Source organism: Lathyrus oleraceus, chromosome 5 (assembly GCF_024323335.1).
Source record: "Lathyrus oleraceus cultivar Zhongwan6 chromosome 5, CAAS_Psat_ZW6_1.0, whole genome shotgun sequence".
In the NCBI taxonomy this organism is placed as follows: domain Eukaryota; kingdom Viridiplantae; phylum Streptophyta; class Magnoliopsida; order Fabales; family Fabaceae; genus Lathyrus; species Lathyrus oleraceus.
In genome coordinates, this window is record NC_066583.1 from 412,417,197 (window position 1) to 412,425,599 (window position 8,403).

The window sequence follows — 8,403 nt, forward strand, 5'->3', positions numbered from 1 at the left end:
TTTGTTCTCTTGTTCAAGGTGTTCCATGATCTTCTGATGATTAGCTCTAGTGTTGTACCGGTGCGTCAGCTTGTCTTCAAAATAAATGAAGAGAAAAGAGTTAGACCACTGCATCAAGGGTTCGGAACCAAAACCTGCTTATGCATATGATGCATGCAATGCTCGTGCATATGATTTGTTTTTTATAAAAGGAACTTTATAAAGATCTTTTGCAAATGTTTTGAAAATATTGAACTTTTTAAGACATATATGGAATACTCATAACAATATAATATTTGGAAAAAAAATTTACACCAAAGAAGTAGTACACTCTCGGTAACCAAATACAATACAAGAGAAAAGGAGAATAAACATCCTATAGAGCCCTAGAAACAATCGTCTATAGCTTTCGAGATCGGAAGATACGTCGCACGAAGCCTTTTCACCTCTCTCTCATAAGCTGCTTCCATGTCGGCCTTCTCCTTGACGAGCTGATCATATCTCTTCTTCCAAAGTCTAGATGAGTGAGGTAGGAGAGAAGTAACCATATCATCGGGCTCATCAATAACCTGATGCTCCAGAAACTCTATCATTGCATCCTTATCCTTAAGCTGCTGAAGAAGCTCCTCACACTCACGAACCCAAGCACGCGAACGGTCTTTATCTCTTAACTCCTCTACTCCTTGATTAGGGAGGGTCGAAGGCCCGACCATAACCATAGGGTAGGTCTCGGATACTCGTACGGCATGCGGTACTCGAGAGCTCTCTTCCTTACCCAAGAGGTGTAAGGTTCCAAAGCAACACAATTCTTCGGACCAAGCTCAATCCTCCCTTTCCTATAAACTTTGTGCCAGGCGCGGACCATCCTATCCTTCAAGTTTTCGGGATCTTTACCCTCTTGAAAGAATAAGCCTTCCAACGAAATGTTGTTAGGTTTATCCTTTAAAGGGAACCCAAGCTGACGGCGAGCCAAAGCAAGATTGTAGTTAATTCCACCATATGTACCAAGAAGAGGTACATTGGAGAACTCGCCACAAGAATCAATAATCTGAACGCCATCATAAACATGATTATACCAAAAGATATCATCGTTAGTGAGAGACATAAGTCTCGTGGACCACCGTAGACATCCCTTGTTCTCCTTGAAGGCAAGCGTATGAGGCAAGTGCGAAATAAACCACTTGTACAACAGAGACAGACAGCACACAATGGAACCACCACCCTTCGCATTCCTCATATGCAAAGAGAAATAAGTGTCACCCAACAGAGTCGGAACAGGATTAAGAGAAGAGTAAAACCTAATAGCATTCACATCCACAAATTTGTCGATGTTGGGAAATAACACTAGCCCATAGATGAGGAGTACAAATATGGCTTCAAAAGCTTCCTTACTCATGGCCTTCCGAAACAAGGTAGCTTTGGCAATCAAAAAATCAGACGGGAGACCTTGAATTCCACCCTTGGTAGTCATATTGGTGAAGGAGAATTGGCGACCCAAAGCGCAGCGGAAATTAAAATTTCTCCTTTAGAGATCCTTACGAATGGTCATGATCAGTGATAGAATATTTACCTCTTGTGACGGTTGAAACCTTTGGTGCAGATCTCTTGTAACGATCAAAACCCTTTGATGCAGATCCACGAAACGATCACGAACGTTGAACGATGACAACGTCTCTACTCAGTCCACACGAACGGTTTCCTTCAATCTCAGTGCTAGCTGGTACGAATGAAGGCTTTGAGTGAGAGAGAGAGAGAGAGTGAAAACGAAAAGAATGCAACCGCAAAATTTTGCTTCTACACAAGGGTTCTATTTATAGAACCACTTGTGTGGGCTTCAAGCTAAAAGCCCACTTAAGTGTATTTTGGCCCATATCTTATAATATGCCCAAAATCACTTAAGCCCATGGTACCTTACCATATTTCGTATTCTACTCAAGTACACCATACCTTACGATGTTCTATAATTCACTTAAGGGCACCGTACCTTACGGTATTCCTTAGTTACTCTATCTCTCATCAATCCGTCCTTTGTGTGTGACCCTGTAGGTTTTCGTGACGTTGGCAATTATATTAAATCACGCATTTAATATAATAAACAGTGAGCGGTATCTAGCAACACATCACTGCTACCCAAGACACGAAAATGTCATGTGATCTGACAAAACCATCTGTGATAATAATTATGTGTATAATTACCCTTTTGCCCTTATGTCTATATTGAACACAAGGTATAGACCGTGTCATCCTTGTCCAGTTCAATATTGGGCCCATAGACATTTATCCTGTTACGCAGGATGGGCAAATTCCATCTAGGACACTCATGTCCCTCAGCATGCTTTGTGGAGTACCCATCAACTGTCTTTATGGTTATCCAGTTACGGACAACGTTTGATCAGCAATAAAGCACTCGACTCTACATCTAGGATCCATAGTGGTTTCAGGTCGAAGAGTGGAATACACTATTATCACCATGAGAATAACTTATGACACCTTGCATAACTTTCTATATAGTATTCTCATAGCGGGTCAATCCGGTATAAATATTACTCCTAATATTCATACCTATGTTTAAGACTTGATAACTCTTTATCCATGATCCATGAGATGTGATCATCAGTCTACAAACATAATAGTCTTAATGCTTTAATGTTATCCCACTTCACACTAAAGCTCGACTACGGATACTTTAAGAAGAATGTCCTTATGTTTAATGTGTTCTCATGATTAAGTCACACTTAATACATTAAACGGACTATCTATTCCAGGGACTTTACTAAACAAACGTAATAAAGAAAAAGCCTTTTATTATTAATAAATAATTCGATACAAGTACCAAAAGTATTGGCCTCTAGGGCTTACACCAACAATCTCCCACTAGCACTAGAGCCAATCAGGTATACCCCTTATGCCCATTGATCTAGTATGGCCATCATGCTTCTGCTGCGCAAGAGGCTTCGTCAGTGGGTCAGCTATATTGTCAAGTGTAGGTACTCTACATATTCTCACACAACGTCTAAGTATGTGTTTGGATCGTCGGTGAGATCTAGGCTCCTTAGCTTATGCGATAGCACCATTGTTATCATAATAGAGACCAATGGGATCCACAATGCTAGGGACTATGCCAAGTTCACTAATGAACTTTTTGATCCAAACAGCTTCCTTTGCTGCACTTGAGGCAGCAATATACTCGGCCTCGGTTGTAGATTCAGCAACTGTATCTTGCTTTGAACTTTTCAAGCTCACAGCGCCACCATTTCAGCAAAACACATAACCATTGGAATCATTCATATTAAAGCGTCTCAGCACCTTGTCTATGTACTCTGACTTAGGCCAAGCATTTTATGATCTATATCTATAGATTCTGATTCCTAATATATAGGCTGCTTCACCTAGGTCCTTCATAGATAAGCATTTCCCCACCCAAGACTTTGCTTGTTGCAGGGTAGGGATATCGTTTCCAATAAGTAATATGTCATCTACATATAATACCAGGAATACGATCATGCTCCCACTAGCCTTCTTGTAGACACAAGGCTCATCTTCGTTCTTGATGAATCCATACAGTTTTACTGTTTCATCAAGGCGAAGATTCCATGAGTAGGTCACAGGCTCATCTTGATCCATGAGTAATACATCACCTTGATCAGATATCCATATATCTCAGGTAGGTGACGTATCCTGCCTGACCTACGCTGGTCTTGTTCTACTTGAGCAGGTTGCTCTTACACAACCACTTGTGTTTCCTGCTCTAATTCCTCCATAGGTGTATCGATAATTTGTGATTCTTGAATTTCTTCAAGTTCTACTTTCCTCCCACTGATTCCTTTGGAAATAAAATCCTTTTCTAGGAAAACTCCAGTTCGAGCGACAAACACTTTGCCCTCAGAAGGATTGTAGAAGTAATACCCTTCTTTTTCTTTAGGATACTCCACAAATAAGCATTTGTCAGATTTGGGCTCAAACTTAGTTGAAACTTGTCATTTCACATAAACTTCGCAACCCCAAATCTTCATGTAAGACATATGTGGTTTCTTACCACTCCATATCTCATATGGTGTCTTCTCAACCTTTTTGGATGGAACACGGTTAAGTGTGTAAGCTGCTGTCAATAGTGCATGTCCCCAAATGGAGTTTGGAAGACCGGCGTGACTCATCATGGATCGGACCATGTCTAACAGGGTTCGATTTCTTCTCTCAGATACACCATTCCATTGTGGTGTTCCAGGAGGAGTAAGTTGGGATAGGATCCCACACTCTTTCAGATGGTCATCAAACTTTAGGCTTAAATACTCACCGCCTCGATCTGATCGAAGAGTTTTAATATTCTTACCTAGTTGGTTTTGTACTTCATTCTTGAATTCCTTGAACTTTTCAAAGGACTCTGATTTGTGTTTCATTAAATACACATAACCATATCTACTGAAATCATCAGTAAATGTGATGAAGTACTGAAAACCTCCTCTGGCTGGAATGTTCAGTGGTCCACATACATCAGTATGTATGAGGGCCAAAAGATCATTAGCTCTTTCACCTTTTCCTGTGAATGGAGATTTTGTCATCTTCCAAGTACTTTGGGCAGTTTCTCTTCCAGTGTTCGGTCTTACCGCAATGGAAGCAGGTGCCTGCCTTTGTTATGCCTCCACTAGGCCTCAAAACAGTAACAGTGGGTCTGGGTTTGGCAACTTCCTTGCCCTTCCCTTTATCACCCTGCCTGGTGGGCCTTTTGTTCTGTCTCTTTCCATTTCCGATCATCAGAATGGACTTCCCTTTTGTCTTCAGATTCTGCTCGGCAGTTCTTAACATGGCGAGCAGTTCAGGAAGAGATTTGTCCATATCAATCATATTGAAATTTAGGACAAATTGACTGAAACTACCTGGCAACGATTGCAAGACCAAATCAGTCGCAAGTTCCTTTCCGAGGGGAAAACCCAACCTTTCAAGCTTTTCCATATACCCAATCATCTTGAGCACATGGGGACTTATAGGGGCTCCCTCAGCTAACTTGCCTTGAAAAAAAGGGGTTTTTGAAACTTCAAACCTCTCATGCCTTACTTGCTCTTGATAGAGCATCTTCATGTGTTCGATCATATCGAACGCTGTCATGTTCTCATGTTGCTTTTGCAACTCTGAGTTCATGACATCCAGCATGAGACAAGCAGTTTCATTGGCATCATCGACATGCTTCTTATAAGCATCTCTTTCAGCCTTAGGTGCAGAACTAGGAGGTTCCTCTTCAGGAACAGGTGTCTCTAAGACATACAACTTTCTATTATGTTTGAGGACAATCCTCAGGTTTCGGTGTCAATCCAGAAAATTTGTCCCAGACAATTTTTCCTTATCAAGGATTGATCTCAAGATTTTGTTAGAGGTGTTTGCTGTCATGGTAATCTACATAAGGATTAATGAAAATATAAGTATCATTGACATATTTAATCAGGCCTTTAATTAAATATGCTCCCACTATTTTACTCAAAACAAATGACCCTCATCATTTGATTCGGAAAATCCCGTTGGAAGATTTTCTAGTGGGTCGAGATCCATATTTCACTTCGTTCTAAGTCCGCGTAGGCGGATTACACAAAACTAGGTTATTTAGGTAGGAACTCCTTCCAGTTGTATCTCATACAACTCTCGAAAATTTCAGTTGGGTGAATAACTCCTTATTCCAATCCATCATATGGATTATTCCCAACTCTTGCTTCTAAACATATATATAATCTTATTATAATTTGTTTAGTTAAGTTTGACCCATTGTTTTAACAGTTGGATATTACAATTATCCCATCGCACCTTACTAATATATAGATCATGCACCTCGCGTAGGCGAAACCTACATTATCCATTACTAGTCTTGATGAGTGTTAAAACTTGGAAAGCATAAACTTAATATTTTAGTTTGAGGGAATTGCAATTGTTATGATCTCACCGGCTTATTTATCATATAAATCGTCTCTCACATGCATCAACATACATTCACATGCATCAACATACATACACAATGAAACAGTTATGGCCCCTAGCGCAATTGTTCTCCCAAGCCAATGAGAGAACCTAAGCTAACCTAATAACGATCTAAGCTTCTCCAAGCAAGATCTTCAAGGTTGTCCTCCTTTAGTATTGAATTCTTCTCTAAGCTTCTCCAAGCAAGATCTTTAAGATTGTCCTCTTTTGATATTGAAATCTTCTCTTTCTTCATAACATTGTCTTCTTCTCTTTATTCATAACATTACATTCCAGAAGAAACTCGTTTTACATACGAGGGTTTGAGATGAGAAAAGAAGTTACATTAAGAGATCAAAAGGAGAGGCACGACACGCAGGTCGTATTTAAGAACCCAAAACAAAATAAAGGACAACTAAGGCCATAACTGATCACCACAAGGCAATAATAATAAACACATTGTTATTATTAAATTTTAATTCTTTTAATTAATTAAAACCAAATTAAATTTTGGCGACCGATCACACTACGCAGAGTTGGCCGGGGGTTCCGCTGCCCGGTCACAGGCGTGTGACGACCGTCACAGGCAATGTGAGTGTGACGAGCGTCACAGGGTTGTTACGACCGTCACAGGTCAAAACAGAAATGCCTAAAATTCTGTGAGTCTGTTACGACCGTCACAGGTCAATCTATGGGTCTATTACGAACGTCACGCGTCTTGTTACGACCGTTACGCATCCAGTTTGTTACGCTTGTTATGCTCGTCACACGAGCTTCACGCGGCCAATTAACAAACTTTGAAACAGTCAACACACGTGTTCCAAAAACCCTAAATTGACAACTCCTTGACGGCACAACCCTTGCGCCGTCACCAACCCTAATGCGCCAATTTCAGACCGTCAAACACACCTCGATTGTTGATTCAGTATGATTGATCAACAGGTCATTGCTTCACCATACCAATGTCGGATTCCGAAGCAAATGACCATTGATCGCTCAAAGGAAAACAATCATTTAGTGTTCGAATGAACGAAACAGAAACAGTATATCACATATACCGTATTTTGCATTAGGATTACTTATATCATATATAAGTCGATCGGTCTCAATTGCGTAACCTATGGACGATCGATGTATCGCTGCTTCACCATACTAATGTCGGTTTCCGAAGCATAGTCAACATCAATCATCCAACTTATACACTCATGATGCCAAATTTAATTGCCCGTTTAATTAATTGATTCATTCTGTCTTTTAATCATATTAATACAGAAATTAAACAGCTATCCGATTCATGGTTTCGTAAGTGGCTCTGATACCACTGAAGGAGAATTGGCGACCCAAAGCGCAGCGGAAATTAAAATTTCTCCTTTAGAGATCCTTACGAATGGTCATGATCAGTGATAGAATATTTACCTCTTGTGACGGTTGAAACCTTTGGTGCAGATCTCTTGTAACGATCAAAACCCTTTGATGCAGATCCACGAAACGATCATGAAAGTTGAACGATGACAACGTCTCTACTCAGTCCACACGAACGGTTTCCTTCAATCTCAGTGCTAGCTGGTACGAGTGAAGGCTTTGAGTGAGAGAGAGAGAGAGAGAGTGAAAACGAAAAGAATGCAACCGCAAATTTTTGCTTCTACACAAGGGTTCTATTTATAGAACCACTTGTGTGGGCTTCAAGCTAAAAGCCCACTTAAGTGTATTTTGGCCCATATCTTATAATATGCCCAAAATCACTTAAGCCCATGGTACCTTACCATATTTCGTATTCTACTCAAGTACACCATACCTTACGATGTTCTATAATTCACTTAAGGGCACCGTACCTTACGGTATTCCTTAGTTACTCTATCTCTCATCAATCCGTCCTTTGTGTGTGACCCTGTAGGTTTTCGTGACGTTGGCAATTATATTAAATCACGCATTTAATATAATAAACAGTGAGCGGTATCTAGCAACACATCACTGCTACCCAAGACACGAAAATGTCATGTGATCTGACAAAACCATCTGTGATAATAATTATGTGTATAATTACCCTTTTGCCCTTATGTCTATATTGAACACAAGGTATAGACCGTGTCATCCTTGTCCAGTTCAATATTGGGCCCATAGACATTTATCCTGTTACGCAGGATGGGCAAATTCCATCTAGGACACTCATGTCCCTCAGCATGCTTTGTGGAGTACCCATCAACTGTCTTTATGGTTATCCAGTTACGGACAACGTTTGATCAGCAATAAAGCACTCGACTCTACATCTAGGATCCATAGTGGTTTCAGGTCGAAGAGTGGAATACACTATTATCACCATGAGAATAACTTATGACACCTTGCATAACTTTCTATATAGTATTCTCATAGCGGGTCAATCCGGTATAAATATTACTCCTAATATTCATACCTATGTTTAAGACTTGATAACTCTTTATCCATGATCCATGAGATGTGATCATCAGTCTACAAACATAATAGTCT